We start from the raw sequence: 21,696 nt of genomic DNA on the forward strand, positions 1-21,696 counted from the left end.
ATCCCATTGCGAGCTGCAGCGATCACATCTGCTGTAAGTGTTGTCTGCTCGAAGAGCTCTGGCTCAGAGTTGATGACCCGGAGTCTGAGTTTCAAACACTGAAGCACATCCGGGAGGGGGAGACTTACCTGGACACTGTGTTTCAGGAGGCAGTCACACCTGTCAGAGTAAGAAGTTTAAATCCTGCCCGTGGCCAGGGACAGCAGGGTGTGACTGCAGGTCAGGCAGTTCAAGGGAACCAGCAGTCAGGAACTCAGGAGCCTCATCCCTTGACCCTGTCCAACAGGTATGAGGCACTTGCTCCCTGTGTGAATGGCGAACAGGGCTGCAGGAAGGATGAGTCAGCTGACCAAGGCACCATGGTTCAGCAGGCCATTCATGGGGAGGGAGTAAATAGGCAAGTTGTAGTTGTAGGGGATTCTATTATCAGGGGGATAGATAGTATCCTTTGTGAGCAGGATAAAGAGTCCCGCATGGTATGTTGCCTGCCCGGTGCTCGGGTGCGGGACATCTCTGACCGGCTTGAAAGGATACTGGAGAGGGAGGGGGAGGATCCAGTTGTTGTGGTCCATGTCGGTACCAACAACATAGGCAAGTCTAGGAAAGAGGACCTGTTTAGAGATTATAAAGAGCTAGGATTCAAATTAAAAAACAGGTCCTCAAGGGTCATAATCTCCGGATTACTGCCTGAGCCACATGCAAATTGGCATAGGGAGGTAAGAATAAGGGAAGTTAACACGTGGCTGAAAGAGTGGTGTGGGAAAGAGGGGTTCCTTTTCATGGGACACTGGCATAGTTTTGGGACAGGGGGGACCTATACCGTTGGGATGGTCTCCACCTGAACCGAGCTGGGACCAGTGTTCTGGCGAAAAGAGTAAATAGGGTAGTCAATCGGACTTTAAACTAGAGATTGGGGGGGAAGGGAAAGTCAGGGAACCAAGAGGTGAAGTAATCAGTGGGAAGCGTAGCTGCTTAGGAATACAAAAAAGCACGAAAAGACAAAACTCAGGAGAGGTTACGATAGTCCCCATCCCACAAAATATGACACAGTGTATGGAAAGGCTCAGTAAACCAAGGTCCACCACACTATGAAAACAAAAAGGGACGGTCAATAGAGAATTAAAGGTACTATATTTAAATGCGCGCAGTGTACAGAACAAGGTAGATGAGCTTGTGGCCCAGATTGTGACTGGCAGGTATGATGTGGTAGGCATCACAGAGACGTGGTTGCAGGGGGTTCAGGACTGGCATTTAAACATCCAGGGATTCACAACCTATGGAAAAGACAGAGAAGTGGGCAGAGGGGGTGGGGTTGCCTTGTTAATTAGGAATGAAATTAAATCAATAGCACTCAACGACATAGGGTCAGATGATGTGGCGTCTGGGTGGGTAGAGTTGAGGAACCACAATGGCAAAAAAAACCATAATGGGAGTTATGTACAGGCCTCCTAACAGTGGTCAGGACCGGGGGCACAAAATGCACCACGAAATAGAAAGGGCATGTCAGAAAGGCAAGGTCACAGTGATCATGGGGGACTTCAATATGCAGGTGGACTGGGTAAATAATGCTGTCAGTGGACCCAAGGAAAGGGAATTCATTGAATGTTTACAGGAGGGCTTTTTGGAACAACTTGTGATGGAGCCCACGAGGGAACAGGCCATTCTGGACTTAGTGTTATGTAATGAGTCAGACTTGATTAAAGATCTTAAAGTAAGGGAACACTTAGGAGGCAGTGATCATAATATGGTAGAATTCAATCTTCAATTTGAAAGAAAGAAGGTAGAATCAGATGTAAAGGTATTACAGTTAAATAAAGGTAACTACAGGGGCATGAGGGAGGAACTGACGAAAATCGACTGGGAGCAGAGCCGAGTGGGAAAGACAGTAGAACAGCAATGGCAGGAGTTTCTGGAAGTAATTGAGGACACAGTACAGAGGTTCATCCCAAAGAAAAGAAAGGTTATCAGAGGGGGAATTAGGCAGCCATGGTTGACAAAGGAAGTTAGGGAATGCATCAAAGCGAAAGAGAAAGCCTATAATGTGGAAAGAGTAGTGGGAAGTCAGAAGATTGGGAAGGCTACAAAAACAAACAGAGGATAACAAAGAGAGAAATAAGGAAAGAGAGGATCAATTATGAAGGCAGGTTAGCCAGTAACATTAGGAATGATAGCAAAGGTTTCTTTAAATACATTAAAAACAAACGGGAGGCAAAAGTAGACATTCGGCCGCTCCAAAATGATGCTGGTAATCTAGTGATGGGAGAGAAGGAAATAGGTGAGAAACTAAATAAGTACTTTGCATCAGTCTCCACAGTAGAATAAATGAGTAATATCCCAACAATTCCGGAGAGTCAGGGGGCAGAGTTGAATATGGTAGCCATCACAAAGGAGAACGTGCTAGAGAAACTAAGAGGTCTAAAAATTGATAAATCTCCGGGCCCAGATGGGCTACATCCTAGAGTTCTAAAGGAGATAGCTGAAGAAATAGTGGAGGCGTTAGTAATGATCTTTCAAAAGTCACTGGAGTCACGGAAATTCCCAGAGGATTGGAAAATCGCTGTTGTAACACCCCTGTTCAAGAAGGGAACAAGGAAAAAGATGGAAACTTATAGGCCAATTAGCCTAACCTCGGTTGTTGGCAAGATTCTATAATCCATTGTTAAGGATGAGATTTCTAAATTCTTGGAAGTGCAGGGTCGGATTAGGACAAGTCAGCATGGATTTAGTAAGGGGATGTCGTGCCTGACAAACCTGTTAGAGTTCTTTAAAGAGATAACAAATAGGTTAGACCAAGGAGAGCCAATGGATGTTATCTATCTTGACTTCCAAAAGGCCTTTGAGAAGGTGCCTCACGGGAGACTGCTGAGTAAAATAAGGGCCCATGGTATTCGAGGCAAGGTACTAACATGGATTGACGATTGGCTGTCAGGCAGAAGGCAGAGAGTTGGGATAAAAGGTTCTTTTTCAGAATGGCAACCGGTGACGAGTGGTGTCCCGCAGGGTTCAGTGTTGGGGCCGCAGCTGTTCTCTTTATATATTAACGATCTAGAAGACGGGACTGAGGGCATTCTGGCTAAGTTTGCCGATGATACAAAGATAGGTGGAGGGGCAGGTAGTATGGAGGAGGTGGGGAGGCTGCAGAACGATTTAGACAGTTTAGTAGAGTGGTCCAAGAAATGGCTGATGAAATTCAACGTGGGCAAGTGCGAGGTCTTGCACTTTGGAAAAAGGAATAGAGGCATGGACTATTTTCTAAACGGTGACAAAATTCATAAATGTCTGAGGATCCTGGGATTATATTCATTGGAGTTTAGGAGGTTGAGGGGAGATCTAATAGAAACTTACAAGATAATGAATGGCTTAGATCGGTTGGACGTAGGGAAGATGTTTCCATTAGCAGGGGAGACTAGGACCCGGGGGCACAGCCTTAGAATAAAAGGGAGTCACTTTGGAACAGAGCTGAGGAGAAATTTCTTCAGCCAGAGAGTGGTGGGTCTGTGGAATTCATTGCCACAGAGGGCGGTGGAGGTCGGGACGTTGAGTGTTTTTAAGACAGAAGTTGATAAATTCTTGATTTCTCGAGGAATTAAGGGCTATGGAGAGAGAGCTGGTAAATGGAGTTGAAATCAGACATGATTGAATGGTGGAGTGGACTCGATGGGCCGAATGGCCTTACTTCCGCTCCTATGTCTTATGGTGTTATGATCCATCCTCACACTGAGTCCTGGAGCATGACAGATTCAGGATTACTCTCAAACGGTTGTTCAGAGTAAAATGCTGAAAGACACTGTGCTCACTCATAAATAGCAATCACAAGAAGCAATCAGACTCAACAATTGTACCTCTGAGAGATTTAGAAATGGTTAAAAGACTCTCAGAGAGGAAACAATAATGACATACAATTGGAAGACTGCGCGCGCACACACAAGCATACACATGCACAGGTATACACACACAGCTATACACACGTACACACACAGTGTACAGAGTCACACACATTATACACACACAGTTGTACACACCCGCACATACATGTATACACACACAGGCACATAAACATTCACACATATTCTCAGACACACACACATATATAGAAACACGCATGTGCTCACAGACACAGATATACACAGAGACAGATACATTACATCAGAGAAATAATTAATCCAGCTGCAGTGAAGTAACAGAGATATAGTTCCAATACAGGATGGTGAGTGGCTGGAGGAGAGCCTCCAGGTCGCGGTGTCGGCCGCCCTTGTCCCTCTCTAGATGGTGGTGGATGTGGGTTTGGAAGGTGTTGCCAAAGGAGCCTTGGTGACTTCCTGCAGTGAATCCTGTAGCTGGTATACACGCTGCCACTCTGCATCAGTGGTGGAGCGAGTGAGTGTTTATGGTGGGGTGCCGATCAAGCAGGATGCTTTGTCCTAGATGGTGTCAAACCTATTCAGTGTTGTTGAAATTGCAACTATTAAAGGAAATGGAAATTATTCCAATACATTCCTGATTTATGCTGTGTCGACAGGGTTTGGGGAGTCAGGGAGTGAGTGCCTCGCCACAGGAGTCCGAGTCTTTGGCCTGCCTTCTAGCCACAGTGTTTATATGACCAGTTCAGTTTCTGCCCAATGGCAATCAGTCAGATGTTGGCAGTGGGGTTTCAGTGATGGGAATTCCGGTGAACGTCAAGGGGCGATGGTTAGATTCTCACTTATTAGAGATGGTCTTTGCCTGGAACTTTTCAGCCCAAGCCTGGATATTGTCCAGGTTGCTGCATTTGGACATGGACTGTTTCATTAACAGAGGAGTTGTGAATGGTGCTGAACATTCTGCAATCATGGAAAGCCTGTGTGTGTTTGCAGCATTTACAGCGTGTGTCCCTGTGGGAGTAAATGCCATTTCAGACATTGGTTGCACAAATTAAATGTTTGATGGAACCCCCTTCCAGCCGAGTAAAAAAAACCGTTTCCTGGAAAGAAATGTCAGATATACTTGTGGTGAGAAGCTAAATGTTTCTTTTTACTGTAACGGAAAGTATAAAAAAAAACTAGCAGAGAATGGTTTCGATCCATCGACCTCTGGGTTATGGGCCCAGCACGCTTCCGCTGCGCCACTCTGCTCCATGTTTGTTATTGCGTTGAAGCGACACAATTCCTTACTTCCGCAATGTTGTTCATCAGGACCACGTGTGCTCGACAGCGCACCCTGGCGGCACAATTCCACTGTGCAACTCACCAACAATGCAACACACACACACACACACACACACAGCAGCTGGACACTGTCACCTCACACAAGATAACACACATCGACTGACTGGTCATATATAGAAAGTGTTCCCATTAAGTTCCAGTGTTCTCTGTCTTCAGGTGATGCCCCGGAGGACTGGAGAAGAGCCAATGTTGTCCCTTTGTTTAAGAAGGGGAGCAAGGATAATGCAGGGACCTACAGGCCGGTGAGCCTTACGTCAGTGGTAGGGAAATTACTGGAGAGAGTTCTTCGAGACAGGATCTACTCCCATTTGGAAACAAATGGACGTATTAGAGAGAGGCAGCACGGTTTTGTGAAGGGGAGGTCATGTCGCACTAACTTGATAGAGTTTTTGGAAGAGGTCACAAAGGTGATTGATGCAGCGAGGGCAGTGGATGTTGTCTATATGGACTTCAGTAAAGCATTTGACAAGGTCCCTCATGGCAGACTGGTACAAAAGGTGAAGTCACAGGGGATCAGGGGTGAGCTAGCAAGATGGATACCGACTTGGCTAGGTCATAGAAGGCAGAGAGTAGCAATGGAAGGGTGCGTTTCTGACTGGAGGGCTATGTCTGGTGGTGTCCCGCAGGGATCAGTGCTGGGATCTTTGCTGTTCGTAGTATATATAAATGATTTGGAGAAAAATATAACGGGTCTGATTAGTAAGATTGCAGACGAAAAAAGGTTGGTGGAATTGCGGATAGCGATGAGGACTGTCAGAGGATACAGCAGGATTTAGATCGTTTGGAGACTTGGATGGAGAGATGGCAGATGGAGTTTAATCGGGACAAATGTGAGGTAATGCATTTTAGAAGATCTAATGCAGGTAGGGAATATACAGTGAATGGTAGAACCCTCAAGTGTATTGACAGTCAGAGAGATCGAGGTGTACAGGTCCACAGGTCACTGAAAGGGGCAACACAGGTGGAGAAGGTAGTCAAGAAGGCATATGGCATGCTTGCCTTCATTGGCCCGGGCACTGAGTATAAGAATTGGCAAGTCATGTTGCAGCTGTGTAGGACCTTAGTTAGGCCACACATGGAGTATAGTGTTCAATTCTGGTCGCCACACTACCAGAAGGATGTGGAGGCTTTAGAGAGGGTGCAGAAGAAATTTGCCAGGATGTTGCCTGGTATGGAGGGCATTAGCTATGAGGAGCAGTTCAATAAATTTGGTTTGTTCTCACTGGAACGACGGAGGTTGAGGGGTGACCTGAAAGTGGTCTACAAAATTATGAGGGGCATAGACAGAGTGGATAGTCAGAGGCTTTTTCCCAGGGTAGAGGGGTCAATTACTGGGGGACATAGGTTTAAGGTGTGAGGGGCAAGGTTTACAGGAGATGTACGAGGCAAGTATTTTACACAGAGGGTAGTGGGTGCCTGGAACTCGCTGACAGATGAGGTGGTGGAAGCAGGGACGATAGTGACATTTAAGGGCATCTTGACAAATACATGAATAGGATGGGAATATAGGGATACGGACCCAGGAAGACGAGAAGATTTTAGCTCAGATGGACAGCATGGTCGGCACAGGCTTGGAGGGCCGAAGGGCCTGTTCCTCTTCTGTACTTTTCTTTGTCTTTGTTCTTTGTTGTAAAATCTCCCCTCTTTCCTCTTGTGTAACTGTGTTATCTGCATCTTCACTCTGTTATTGAAAGGTCTTCCCTGATGTTAATTAAACTGCTTTCCGATATTTAAGTATATTCTCTCCCGCTGAACTGTGATTTCTACTGTGGAACCGAGATCTCTACTGTGTAACTACTCTCTGCTTTGGAATATGATCTCTGCTGTAGACTGTGCCTCTGCTGGGAAACGGCGACCTCTCCTGTGGAAATGTGCTCTCTGCTGTGTTACTGTGCTCTCTGCTGTGAAACTGTGCTCTCTGCTGTGTTACTGTGTTCTCTGCTGTGGGACTGTGTTCTCTGCTGTGTTACTGTGTTCTCTGCTGTGAAACTGTGCTCTCTGCTGTGGGACTGTGTTCTCTGCCGTGGACTGTGCGCTCTGCTGAGAAACTGCGATCTCTCCAGTGGAAATGTACTCTCTGCTCTGAAACTGTGCTCTCTGCTATGGAAACGTGGACCAGATGTGATGCAGCTGAGGATGCTGAGTGATGTAACGTGGACATGGTGAAGTTACTGGCCAGAAATTTCCGAATTCTATTTTTGTTTTTAATGGACCGCTACAATCCACGTGTTTATTCCAGGACACAACAATGAATAAAAATGAATCAGTGCTGAGCAGATTCTAACATCCCACACCTCCAGTTTGTTCTTATTGAGAACCCCGTCCTCGATGGAAGCTTTTGCTCTCCGAATCAGACCACCACCTCCTGGGAATACAGCAGCGATACCTCCAAGATCTGATCTGTAACAGAATCACAGAACAATAGTGTCCCCTTTTGACTGAGGGGAACAGGTGCTCCCTATCCGCCCTGTCTATACCTATCATAATCTTGTACACCTCGATGAGATCACCCCTCAGTCATCTCTGTTCCCGCGAGAGAGAGAAAACAAGCCGATCCAACCTCTCTTCATATCCTAAATGTTCCATCCCAAGCAGCATCCTGCTGAATCACCTTTGCACCCCATCCAGTGCAGTCACATATTTGCTAGAATGTGGTGACCAGAATTGCACACGATACTCCAGCTGTGGCCTCACCAACATTCTATACAACTCCACCATGACCTCTCTGCTTTTGTAATCCATGCCCCGATTGATAAAGACACGTATCTCATATGTCTTTTCCACCACCCTATTAACCTACCCTTCTGCCTTCAGAGATCTATGGACAAACACTCCAAGGTCCCTTTGTTCCTCAGGACTTCCCCGTGTCAGGCCATTCACATTAATCCAATAATAATAATATTATATTCTTTATTGTTACAAATAGGCTTATATTAACACTGCAATGAAGTTACTGCGAAAATCCCTACCAAATGGATCACATCTAATATTGCAGCGTTAAATTCCATCAGCCACTTTTCTGCCCATTTGACCATCCCGTCTGTATCTTCCTGTAACTCAAGACACTCAACCGCACTGTGAGCTTGAAACTCAGTGAAAGGATTTCACCCTCCTCTCGGAATCTGATCACCACCTCAATCCCAACATTCAGCTTGGGTGGGCAGACAAGACAACGTCCTTCACGCAGCTCCCCAGCACAGACTGGATAATATCCCAAACTCGTATCCTGCTATTGTCACATTGCTCCACCACCTTGTTCTCTTCACAAAACGCCAGGAATCTGAGACCAATTCTTCAGACCTTTGATTCTCTCTTCAAACAACATCTTGTCCCTGATTAAGTCCATCCTGGGAAGAGGGGCTCGGTATTCTGAGTTTCTCTGCAGACATCCTGTTGATGGACCAAAAGAGGCCTCGCGCCTGAAAGAAAGCCTCTCTCACAGCCCTGTGAGCATGTCTCCATTAGACGGTGCAGTCAACACCTGCAGAGTAGATAACAATGGAGAGAAGTGTGAGCAATTTCAGCGTCACAATTCTCTGGACATAGAATTCAAAATATAATATTACTGAAAATACTGAACTGATCTTCTGGGAGCATGACTCAAGTCAAAGGGGAACATCCAGTGGATTTTTAGTGGAAAGATTTAACAACTGGATGATGGCAGCTGAAATCAGTCATTGCGTTACAATCTCTGTAGATATTCTACTGAATTTAAACCTGCAAAAGGCATATTTTCCGACTAGAAATCCAACACATTTCCCCCTGTTGTGGAGGAAGTTCTCAATCGCACAAGTGGTCAAACGGAATAAGGCTGGGCTGAGATTTGAGTCCAGATTTTTCTTTACGGAACAGACACTTTACCGGACGAAGCTACAGAGTCTGAGGATGTTCAGCTAATCACAAGGGAATGCTGGAAATACGGTACGGATCTGTAGTATCTGTGAAAAGTGAAATAGTTAACATTTCACAACCTGACCTTTCGTTGGAACGATCTGTTTCTCTCTCCACAGATGCTGCCGGATCAACTGAATATTTCCAGCATTTTCTGTCTTTGTTTCAGATTTGCAGCATCCGCAGTATTTTGCTTTTGGATCAAAGGACATTGAGTTGCCTTTCCTGCCCTGAGGGTTATTGCAGGTCTCTCTGGCAGTGATTGTCGCTGATTCGGCCAAACATTTGCAGTCTAACATTAATTGACCGTGAGAATGGGCGGTGAGCGGATTCTGGAACCGCTGCAAGTCCATATGGTGTATGTACACACACAGCGCTGTTAGGGAGGGGTTCCAGGTTTGGATGGTGCCTCGCGGAGGAAAAGTCAATTTCAGGAGTGGGATTCGAGCCCTGACCTCCAGAGGAGACTGCGACCTGCGCTCGGCCATCCTGACGTATTCGAAAGGTTAGGTGCGATTGGGCCGAAATCGGGTGCTCTTTCCGAGGGTCGGTGCCGACTCGATGGGCCGAATGGCCTCCTTCCGCACTGGAGGCATTCTATGATTACTGAAATAGGGTGAAAATGGCAGCATCCAGGACACAAGGACAAGTTAAGGTCTCAGGCTAGAGTAAGTGTCCTATGTAATGACACATAGAATGTACATTTATTGTGGACTGGTGCCATCTCCTGGCTGAACGGGAGCCGTGCGACACGAACACTTTCATTCAGGAGCATTTTAAATTGGAGTGAAACAAATTACGCAAAGTAAGTATTTGTTACGAATCAGTAAATCAAACTGATCTAAAGAACCAAAAGGACACGTCTCCAATCAGTGAGTGATGGTGGTATAGTGGTGAGCATAGCTGCCTTCCAAGCAGTTAACCCGGGTTTGATTCCCGGCCATCTTTTTTGCACCTCTTTGTGAGTTTCAAACTGAGGAAGAGAAAGTTTCTCACTCAGAATTTAGTGGCAAGTACAGCGAGGAGTGAAATAAGTAACTTTCTCATCATTTTTAATGTGGTTTCAATATGGACAGTGTTCGACTATTCACTGTCCAAGCCCTCCGACAAGAGCTAAAAATCACAGCATTTTCACTTCAGCCTCATGAAGTGGACCAAACAGACACAACAGACACGTGACAGACGAGGATGGGATTTGAAGCCACGTGTACAGAGCACAATGGATTATTGTGCATCACCTTAACCACGTGGTACAGCTGCTTTATTTTCAGGGCCCTTTAGTATCCCTCAATATAACTTCTTTGGGTTTCTTTCGCACGGTTGGGTGTAAATAAAACATAAATCTATGAGGAGAGACGCCCAATTGTTGGGCTTGGGCTTGTGGCGCAACGGTAGCGCGTCTGACTCCAGATCAGAAGGCTGCGTGTTCAAATCACGTCAGGCTCAGGAAGTTTTTCTGCAGCTGGTTCCAGGAATTTCTCTCTGTGGGAATGTTCCCGAAATGACTCCGTTCAAAGCCACAATTTTTCCGAATATTTCAGATTTACCCGCTCAGTTTATATTTTTGAGCAGTTTCATCAAACATTCGGATAGCTCAGTCGGGAGAGCAATGGAAATCTACCTCCCAGGGTCGAGGGTTCGAGCCGCACGTTGGCCGCTTCCATATTATTATCTGAGAATATTGAATCAACTGTGCTAACCATTGTGCTACCGTGCTGCCCATACAGTTGGTCAAATCTCACTGCTCGTGGGTGACTAGAACTACTGGGCAGTTAAAAATAAGGATGTCGCTCTTTTTCGGACGGAGATGAGGAGATTTCTCCCTCTCAGAGAGTTGTGCGACTTTGGAACTCTGCCTCAGAAGGCCGCGGAAGCGGGACATTGATTATTTTTAAGGCGGAGATGGGGAAATTCTTGTTCAGCAAATAAGTCAAAGGTTTATCGGGGTTGCATACAACCATTGCATTCAGCCAGTTACCTGGGTGCACAAGCGTGCGGTTTTTTATTTGATATATCAGTTCCACACCATGGTGAAACGGTCTTAAAATGTCGTTTTCATTTCTTCACGTGTTCTCCACTGATATATTCGCTGCAATAACTTCTCTGGGCACAAAGCACGGTAGCACAAGTGGCTAGCACTGTGGCTTCACAGCGCCAGGCTCCCATGTTCGATTCACTGTCTGTGCGGAGTCTGCACGTTCTGCCCGTGCCTGCGTGGGTTTCCTCCGGGTGCTCCGGATTCCTCCCACAGTGCAAAGACGTGCTTTAGGTGGATTGGATAAATTGCCCTTAGTGCCCATACGGGACCAGTCTTTATAAATAGAAGCGTCATCCCGGCCCTGGGTCACTGCCCGTCTGGAGTTTGCTCATTCTTCCCATGTGTGCGTGGGATTCACCCCCACAACCCAAAGATGTGCAAGGTATGTGGGTTGGCCACGCAAAATTGGCCCTTAATTGGGAAAAAAATAATTGGGTACTCTAAATTTATACAGAACTAAATAAATAAATAGAAACGCCGAGCACAAAGGCAAGGCCGCTATGGAGATTCTTCATAAAATGCTGCAACAGAAATATACAATGTTGGATAACTCGGCTGGTCTGGCAGCATCTGTGGAGAGAGAAACTGAGTTACAGTTTCCAGTCCAGTCTGACCCTGCTTCCCATTCTCTGTTTCCCGCTGCCAGGTCTGCTGAGATTTTCCAGCTCTGGGCGACTGACATGGACACGGTGGGCGGAATGGCCGCACCCTGTGCTGGAACCATTCTATAATTCTAAAATTCTCAGCTGTCCTCGTAATTGAAACCTTCTATGTCTGTATCATTCTGGTGAAGCTCCATTGCCGCCGCTACATTAAAGTTCTGAATACATTTTTGGACTCCCCTCATTCCCTCCTCCAGCAGATTTTGCCGGGTAAATATCCTGATTCCGTAAACTCCTCATTCTCTCGAACAATGAAATGTCGCTTGGCTTTGACACTGCCCAATAGACAGAGTGGTTCCGACCTCACTACCCGATCAATGCATCTCAATCTGAACAAGACTGAATTTTCAATTCTCGCGCTTCCAACACAACTCGATGCAATCCGGCCTCACAACTTGGACTGGATTGTCACATCAGTGATTGCAGATACATTTGGAAAAATGAGTCCCACTGGGAGAAAGCAGGATGGAAAATCGACAATGATGGGTTTCGAACCCACGCACGGAGAGCCCAACAGATTAGCAATCCGTCCCCTTAACCACTCGGCCACCTCACCCCGCAAGCGCGTTGGTCAAATCAAAGGTTTATCAGGTACAAACAACCATTGTATTCAGCCAGCTGCGCGGATGCTGTTTTTGCTTGAGGATAAATTCAGAATCCCACACCATGATCAAACGACCTTTAAATACCCTGTCCGATTTTTCACGTGTTCTGCACTGATATATTCGCTGCAATAAGTTCCCGGCAGCTCAAACCTCCTCCCGATTTCAGTCAGTGACACCATCCGGGCTGGTCCGGATTTTTGAACCCGGGACCTCTGGCATTTTATCGCAGCTGAGAATCAATGTCAATGTCAGGAGTGGGATTGAAGCCTCGTCTCCAGAGGATACTGACACCTGATGTATCCAAACGGTTCTAGGGGATTGGGCCGTGTTGGGGTGCTCTTTCCGAGGGTCGGTGCAGACTGGATGGGCCGAATGGTCTCCTTCTGCACTGGAGGGATTCTATGATTACTTAACCAGGGTGCAAACGGCAGCATCAGGCCACAAGGACAAGGTGAGGTCTCAGGCCAGAGCAAGAGTCCTATGTAATGACACACAGAACATCAGAAATAAATACATTTATTGTGGACTGGTGCCATCTCCTGGCTGAACGGGAGCAGTGCGACACGGACACGTTCATTCAGGAAAATTTTTAAATTGGAGTGAAATAACATGAACATAGTAAGACGTTGTTTACGAAACAAAGCAAAGCATCAAAAGGACTCAACATTCGGCAGTAAGTGATGGGGGGATACTGGTGAGCATCGCTGCCTTCCAAGCAGTTGATCCGGGGTCGATTCCCGGCCATCGCAATAATAATTTGATCGGAGGCGTTTGCGTGATTTCGTGTGTTTCGAGCTGAGGAAGAGAGCTGGAGAAAGTGAGGTGGCTGGAGGCAGGAATCTCCGCTTGTTCTAAATAGTCTGGTTGGATTGTTCACATCCGTCCGAGTGGCGAAACTGTGATCTCGGTTTCTGTAGTGGTTTATTATTGGATATTGTTATATATAGAATTTACAGTGCAGCAGGAGGCCATTCGGCCCATCGGGTCTGCACCCGCTCTTGGAAAGAACACCCTACCCAAGCCCACATCACCCTATCCCCATAACCCAATAACCCCACTCAACCAATACTAAGGGCAATTTAGCATGGCCAATCCACCTAACCTGCACATCTTTGGACTGTGGGAGGAAACCGGATCACCCAGAGGAAACCCACTCACACACGAGGAGAATGTAGAGACTCCACACAGACAGTGACCCAGCCGGGAATCGAACCTGGGACCCTGGAACTGTGAAGCTGATGAATGTGATATAAAATAGTTAGTTTAAGTATATTAGTTACAGTAATGTAGATGTAGGCCAGTCTAATTCTAGTGAGTTCACAGACAAAGGATTTTAGAAAGCATGGCACGAAAGGGGGAGGTGTGTCTGGTGGAGGTGGAGAAAAGGATGCTGGGTAACAAGAGATCCAGGGTTAAGGAATGAGAAGTGAGCCAATTAGGATGTATGGCCAGGTCAGGAGGGGTCTAGGATCGCCTATGGGAATCTGTATGTGAAACTTGATGTCATTTGAATGTATTTGTAGAGATTCCTTTGTCTCCAATAGCACTCAATTCGGAAGACCCAGGAGGCAGCTTGTGTTCTGGGTTTGTGTGATGCGATTCAGACTTGCAAGTTGGTTAAAAATAAATAATACTATGCCTACAAATGCATCTCGAGTTTTATTGAGTCGAGACTGACGTGTATAGAATTCAATGTTTTGTCAAAGCAATTCCACTATGCTGCCGTGCTGCCCTTACCTTGTCCTTATGACCCCTCTGTGGGGTATTCCTGGACGTTATTGTAGACACTTTTCCCCTTCGCTCTGTTAAAGGAATTGGAAACATTGAAAAACTCCTGGTTCTATCTTTATCAAATGATATGACTGTGTTAATAAAACATAACCCATTTCTGTCAGTGGAGATGTGATATTGGCACCAATAAAACTCACACACCACAGCAGATGCTGTCTGTTTCCCTCAGAGAAAGTCAATTGAAGAGCTTCCCGATTTCGTTACTTTGAGCTTCACAGTGATGTGAAATGACAAATGTCCGGATCACACTGGAAGCAACACTTTGATACTAATTTACTGAAAAGAAAAGGCGGATGCACGGTGATAGCGACATGTTTACTTTTGGTGTGAGTGAGAATATAAATAGCAGAGGTTGGTTTATGGGTTATGGGCCCAGCACGCTTCCGCTGCGCCACTCCGCTCCTTACGTCCGCCGTGTTCGCAATTACTGCTCTGAGGCAGCCAGATAACTATTTTTTTTAAAACGAGAACCCAAGTGTTGTGAAGCTCACTTTGGCTGGACAATAACCCGGAACTTCAGCACGGCTGTAACAGACAGAGGAAGACACACAGAAAAGCAGGAAGAGACTATCAGGACACACACACACAATGACACACAGAAGAGGTGCAGTGCAAACCAGCAAGATACTGAGATGGACAAACTAGTTATTTAGGAAAACGGGGTTTTCTGTTGCACAAAGATAGGCAATTAAATGTATTTCTGCTGCGTAACTGTGCTCTCTGCTCTGTAACTGTGCTCTCTGCTGTGTAACTGTGCTCTCTGCTGTGTAACTGAGCTCTCTGCTGTGTAACTGAGCTCTCTGCTGTGTAACTGTGCTTTCTGCTGTGTAACTGAGCTCTCTGCTGTGTAACTGAGCTCTCCGCTGTGTAACTGAGCTCTCTGCTGTGTAACTGTGCTTTCTGCTGTGTAACTGTGCTCTCTGCTGTGTAACTGAGCTCTTTGCTGTGTAACTGAGCTCGCTGTTGTGTATCTGTGCTTTCTGCTGTGTAACAGTGCTTTCTGCTGTGTAACTGTGCTCTCTGCTGTGTAACTGAGCTCTCTGCTGTGTAACTGAGCTCTCTGCTGTGTAACTGTGCTTTCTGCTGTGTAACTGTGCTCTCTGCTGTGTAACCGTGCTCGGTGCTGTGTAACTGAGCTCTCTGCTGTGTAACTGTGCTTTCTGCTGTGTAACTGTGCTCTCTGCTGTGTAACCGTGCTCGCTGCTGTGTAACTGAGCTCTCTGCTGTGTAACTGAGCTTTCTGCTGCGTAACTGAGCTCTCTGCTGCGTAACTGTGCTCTCTGCTGCGTAACTGTGCTTTCTGCTGTGTAACTGAGCTTTCTGCTGTGTAACTGTGCTCCCTGCTGTGTAACTGAGCTCTCTGCTGTGTAACTGAGCTCTCTGTTGTGTATCTGTGCTTTCTGCTGTGTAACTGTGCTCTCTGCTGCGTAACTGTGCTTTCTGCTGTGTAACTGAGCTCTCTGCTGTGTAACTGAGCTCTCTGCTGTGTAACTAAGCTCTCTGCTGTGTAACTGAGCTCTCTGCTGTGTAACAGTGCTTTCTGCTGTGTAACTGTGCTCTCTGCTGTGTAACTGTGCTCTCTGCTGTGTAACTGTGCACTCTGCTGTGTAACTGAGCTTTCTGCTGTGTAACAGTGCGTTCTGCTGTGTAACTGTGCTCTCTACTGTGTAACTGTGCTCTCTGCTGTGTACCTGTGCTTTCTGCTGCGTAACTGTGCTCTCTGCTGTGTAACTGTGTTCTCTGCTGTGTAACTGTGCTCTCTGCTTTGTAACTGAGCTCTCTGCTGTGTAACTGTACTCTCTGCTGTGTAACTGTGCTCTCTGCTGTGTAACTGTGCTCTCTGCTGTGTAACTGTGCTTTCTGTTGCGTAACTGTGCTCTCTGCTGTGTATCTGTGCTCTCTTCTGTATAATTGTGCACTCTGCTGTGCAACTGAGCTCTCTGCTGTGTAACTGAGGTCTCTGCTGTGTAACTGTGCTCTCTGCTGAGTAACTGCGCTCTCTTCTGTATAATTGTGCTCTCTGCTGCGTAAGTGTCCTCTCTGCTGTGTAACTGAGCTCTCTGCTGTGTAACTGAGTTCTCTGCTGAGTAACTGCGCTCTCTGCTGTACAATTGTGCTCTCTGCTGTGTAACTGTTCTCTCTGTCCTGGAACCGTGACTGTGCCGGTGACAGATCTTCACCGTGGTTGGGTCAAATCATTCCCTGTTGTGTAAATGTGTTCCCAGTTGTGGAAATATGATCCGTCTGAATCAGAACCTTTCTCCGCCATTACTGAGAAATTTCAATTCCAGATTCATCAAATCTTGTCATGAAAGATTAGTTCAGGCCTGTGGATTCCCCGTCCCGGGACAGAACCTTGTATTCCTGTTATCAAAACAGTTCGGTCAGCTCAAAATTCTCAGATGGAAGCGCCCAATATGGGGCTTGAACCCAATATGAAACAATATAGGGCTTGAATCCACGACCGTGGGATTAAATGTCCTATGCTCTACCGACTGAGCTAGCCGGGCTGCTGTCAGAAATATTATTGACCCTCTTCCTGAGGAGATTAGAATTTGCTAAGCAGCGAACTTTGTGTCAAACCTTTTTCTAAAAATCGATTAATTCTTCAGTCACAGTCGTTGGGAGCAGGGCTCGAACCTGCTGGGGAAGTCCAACACCTTAACCACTCGACCATCGCAGCTCGGTTCAATAGGTCATTCATTAAACATACAAAACATTATAAAACCGGCCAGGAATCACTCCAGGAAGTTCTTGCATTCCTGCGATGAACGGTGCCCCGGTGTTTATGTGAGGAGCGGTTGAATCTACCTTACAATTGACCATTGGATTTGGAGAGAAGCCTTGAGAGACTCGAAAATCCCAGTTCCCGAAACGCACAATTTCACGGATTCAATTGTTTACGGAAGAAAATCAGTTACTTTGGAAATATCCTAGAAGTTCATTTTTGCTTTACATGGAACAGCACCGAACTTCCCAGTCCAGATCCAAATTAAAGCAATTCAATCACAGAAACTGGCAGCACAGAAGGAGGCCTGTGCAGACCGAATGGTCACGTGATTACGTGTTCCGCATCTAAAATGATCAGGTGTTCTCCCCGGATCGCGCTCAGAGCACAAGCCTGGAGCAGCTGCTCAAACAGTAAATAAATTATTTTTTGTTACACGTCCTTGGTCGCCAGTCTTTGAGAGATCAGAATTTCTCCATGGTGTCAGGAGTGGGCAGTATGGCACAAGGGCTTCGCCACCTAAACCCGCTGCTGTCATAGAATCAGAGAATCCCTATTGTGCAAATGAAGACCATTCGGCACAACGAGTCTGTACTGACCCTCCGAAAGCTCACGCACCTGCCCTCTACTGGAATATTGGGTCCGATGGAGCAACTCTGGCCCCCATTCCAACCCCTGAAATCCGTCCCTCCCCTCTCATGAGTGGGGTGCAGGATTGGAGGGTCAGTGTAGACTCGATGGGCCGAATAGCCTCCTTCTGCATTTTACTGGTTTCTATGGAAACAGATATGATCACAGTATTTATTCACATGGGATAAACATTGGCTCGCACGCCACTGGCGGTGGCCGCGTGGCCTAATGGACAAGGCGTCTGACTTCGATGAATCTAATGATGATATCAGATACCTGTCGCAGTCGTTTTATACAGAAATCCGGTGGAACTTGCTGACAGCCGAGTTTTCCCTCTTCAGCTCATAGTTTCACCTTTCCATCCAAGCATTGCAGGGCTTTTTATGGAATATAATTCCTTCTAACATTGTTTTCATTCAATTCGCTCTCATCCTAGTATTTTGTTTATCCCCTGATGAATCCACAGTATCTGTTTGACTTGGATAAAGAATAGAATAAAATATTATGTATCAATCGGTTCACTACAATTCTGTGGAGGAAATTCTAATGTCGTCAGGAAGACAGACAGAGTCATAGATGTTGGCAGCATGGAAAAAGCCCTTCGGCCCAGCTTGTCAATGCCGCCCATTTTCTTTCACTAAGCTAGTCCCACTTGTCCGCATTTGGCCCATATCCCTCTATACCCACCCTGCCCATGTAACTGTCGAACTGATTTTTAAAAGATAAAATGATACCCGCCTCTACCACTGCCAGAGCCGTTCCAGATGCTCCTCATTACCTTATTTATGCTCCTCATTATTTCATAGACCTCTATGACATCATCCATAAGCCTCCTACGCTCCAGGAAAAAAAAGTGCCAGCCTATCCAGCCTCTACCTTTCACTCAGACCATCAAGTCCTGGTAGCACCCTTGTAAACCACTTCTGCACTCTTTCTAGTTTAACAATATCCTTCCGAAAATAGGGTGACCAGAACTGAACACAATATTCCATGTGTGGTCTTACCAATGTCTTGTGCAACTTGAACAAGACGTCCCAACTTTTGTATTCAACATTTTGAGCTTAAAACCTCGCATTCCGAATGCCTTCTTCACCACCCTATCCACCTGCGACACCACCTTCAAGGAGCTGTGAACCTGTACTCCTAGATCTGTTTGTTCTGTAATTCTCCCCAACTCCCTACTAGTAACTGATTAGGTCAATCCCTGATTTGAGCTACCAAAATACACCACCTCACATTTATCCAAATTAAACTCCATCTGCCATTCATCGGCCCACTGGCCCAAGATGTTTAATAATGAGCTGAATCAACTGTTTTTTGTTCAGAGGGATGAAAGATTATCTCACTGGATTGGGAATCCAGAGGCCTGAAATACTCTTTGGGACAGGGAATAAAGCTCACCGTTCAAATTCACTGATTCAATTGATTTTCAGGGGCGTTGACAGGGTGGATGGTGAGAGGTTGTTTCTCCATGTGGGAGAGTCTAGGACCAGAGGGAATGATCTCAGAACAAAGAACAAAGAACAAAGAAATGTACAGCACAGGAACAGGCCCTTCGGCCCTCCAAGCCCGTGCCGACCATACTGCCCGACTAAACTACAATCTTCTACACTTCCTGGGTCCGTATCCTTCTATTCCCATCCTATTCATATATTTGTCAAGATGCCCCTTAAATGTCACTATCGTCCCTGCTTCCACTACCTCCTCCGGTAGCGAGTTCCAGGTACCCACTACCCTCTGCGTAAAAAACTTGCCTCGTACATCTACACTAAACCTTGCCCCTCTCACCTTAAACCTCTGCCCCCTAGTAATTGGCCCCTCTACCCTGGGGAAAAGCCTCTGACTATCCACTCTGTCTATGCCCCTCATAATTTTGTATACCTCTATCAGGTCGCCCCTCAACCTCCTTCGTTCCAGTGAGAACAAACCGAGTTTATTCAACCGCTCCTCATAGCTTATGCCCTCCATACCAGGCAACATTCTGGTAAATCTCTTCTGCACCCTCTCTAAAGCCTCCACATCCTTCTGGTAGTGTGGCGACCAGAATTGAACACTATACTCCAAGTGTGGCCTAACTAAGGTTCTATACAGCTGCAACATGACTTGCCAATTCTTATACTCAATGCCCCGGCCAATGAAGGCAAGCATGCCGTATGCCTTCTTGACTGCCTTCTCCACCTGTGTTGCCCCTTTCAATGACCTGTGGACCTGTACTCCTAGATCTCTTTGACTTTCAATACTCTTGAGGGTTCTACCATTCACTGCATATTCCTTACCTGCATTAGACCTTCCAAAATGCATTACCTCACATTTGTCCGGATTAAACTCCATCTGCCATCTCTCCGCCCAAGTCTCCAGACAATCTAAATCCTGCTGTATCCTCAGACAGTCCTCATCGCTATCCGCAATTCCACCAACCTTTGTGTCGTCTGCAAACTTACTAATCAGACCAGTTACATTTTCCTCCAAATCATTTATATATACTACAAAGAGCAAAGGTCCCAGCACTGATCCCTGTGGAACACCACTGGTCACAGCCCTCCAATTAGAAAAGCATCCCTCCATTGCTACCCTCTGCCTTCTATGGCCTAGCCAGTTCTGTATCCACCTTGCCAGTTCACCCCTGATCCCGTGTGACTTCACCTTTTGTACTAGTCTACCATGAGGGACCTTGTCAAAGGCCTTACTGAAGTCCATATAGACAACATCTACAGCCCTACCTGCATCAATCATCTTAGTGACCTCCTCGAAAAACTCTATCAAGTTAGTGAGACACGACCTCCCCTTCACAAAACCGTGCTGCCTCTCACTAATACGTCCATTTGCTTCCAAATGGGAGTAGATCTTGTCTCTAAGAATTCTCTCCAGTAATTTCCCTACCACTGACGTAAGGCTCACCGGCCTGTAGTTCCCGGGATTATCCTTGCTACCCTTCTTAAACAGAGGAACAGAGTAAGGGGCCGCCCAATTAAATCAGAAATGATGAGTAATTTGTTCTCTCAGAGTATAGTGTATCTGTGGAAACATTGTTTCTAAGCGAATACTTGTCGAGGCTGGGGAAGTTAATATGTGCAAGATTAAATCAGTAAGGGAATCAAGGGTTATGGGGATAAGGCGGGAAAGTGGGTTTGAAGATTATATCATGTCAATCATAACCTCTTTGAATGGTGGAGCAGACAGGATGGGCCGAATGGCCTACTTCAGCTCCTCCGTCTTACAGTGTAATGAGGTCATCTGATGGACTTGTTTTCACGGCTGGGCGGCCGGTTCTGGAAAGACAAAATCTGCCAGCAGTGCCCCAGATGAAGCTGGCGTCTGTTTTGGAGCTTCTGAAGCCGCAAGTTTTCATGGTGCCAAACTCCTGCCCAAAGCTGGTGTCGTGATTTAAATCGATTATCAGACAGAGGATTAGGAATGTCGGTATAGAGATTGGTGCAAGAAGATTCACTCCTCAGGCCTGTTGAACTCCGAACCTAAACTCCATCCTAGTTCCGGATACACTGAATGAATCATCAGGTCACCCTCAATAAGTGACCCAACACGGAGATGCAGGAAATGGATCATCGAGGAGGATGGATTCAGACCCGCAGATGCAAAGCACAATGGATTAGCAGCGCATCGCCATCACCTCTCGGCCAACTCGCCAAATGACCTGACTTCACCAAACCACCTCATGGACCTTTAACATCTGCAACAACTAACGGAAGAAGGTTGTATTTTTCCATTGGTCCAGATGTGCAGCCAGTTGTGAAATGTTGGAAATATAGTCTCTGTCAGCAAATTACATTTCCAACATATCAGCTGAAGGATTGTTCTGAACGGACTGATGGGAAACACTTCAACACCATGGGAGTGGGCACGTGAGCAATAGGTCAGAAGGTGAGAGCATTCAGGGAGAACTCACACACTGTATGAGAGAGAGACCTCTCCTGTGGAAATGTGCTCTCTGCTGTGGGACTGTGTTCTCTGCTGTGAAACTGTGCTCTCTGCTGTGGTACTGTGTTCTCTGCCGTGAACTGTGCGCTCTGCTGAGAAACTGCGATCTCTCCAGTGGAAATGTACTCTCTGCTGTGAAACTGCTCTCTGCTGAGGAAACGTGGACCAGATGTGATGCAGCTGAGGATGCTGAGTGATGTAACGTGGACAT

General features: G+C 46.4%; 1 protein-coding gene and 2 non-coding genes across 4 annotated transcripts in view; 2 read left to right on the forward strand and 1 right to left on the reverse strand.

Annotated features, from left to right (window-relative positions):
• LOC140400013 (late histone H2B.2.1-like) overlaps positions 1-7,495 on the forward strand; it is a 44,831-nt gene extending 37,336 nt beyond the window's left edge. The window contains exon 2 of one of the 2 annotated variants that reach the window (XR_011937966.1): positions 5,916-7,495. The gene's annotated coding sequence lies outside the window, so the exon portion shown is untranslated. The remainder of the gene's footprint in view (positions 1-5,915) is intronic. The other variant, XR_011937967.1, reaches the window with a different exon arrangement.
• trnam-cau (transfer RNA methionine (anticodon CAU)) lies at positions 5,040-5,111 on the reverse strand. Its single transcript has one exon. It is a non-coding gene; the product is annotated as a tRNA-Met (tRNA).
• Positions 7,496-10,469: 2,974 nt separating the features above from the next.
• trnaw-cca (transfer RNA tryptophan (anticodon CCA)) lies at positions 10,470-10,541 on the forward strand. The gene has a single exon. It is a non-coding gene; the product is annotated as a tRNA-Trp (tRNA).
• Positions 10,542-21,696: the final 11,155 nt, after the last annotated feature.

This window comes from Scyliorhinus torazame, chromosome 24, assembly GCF_047496885.1.
Source record: "Scyliorhinus torazame isolate Kashiwa2021f chromosome 24, sScyTor2.1, whole genome shotgun sequence".
In the NCBI taxonomy this organism is placed as follows: Eukaryota; Metazoa; Chordata; class Chondrichthyes; order Carcharhiniformes; family Scyliorhinidae; genus Scyliorhinus; species Scyliorhinus torazame.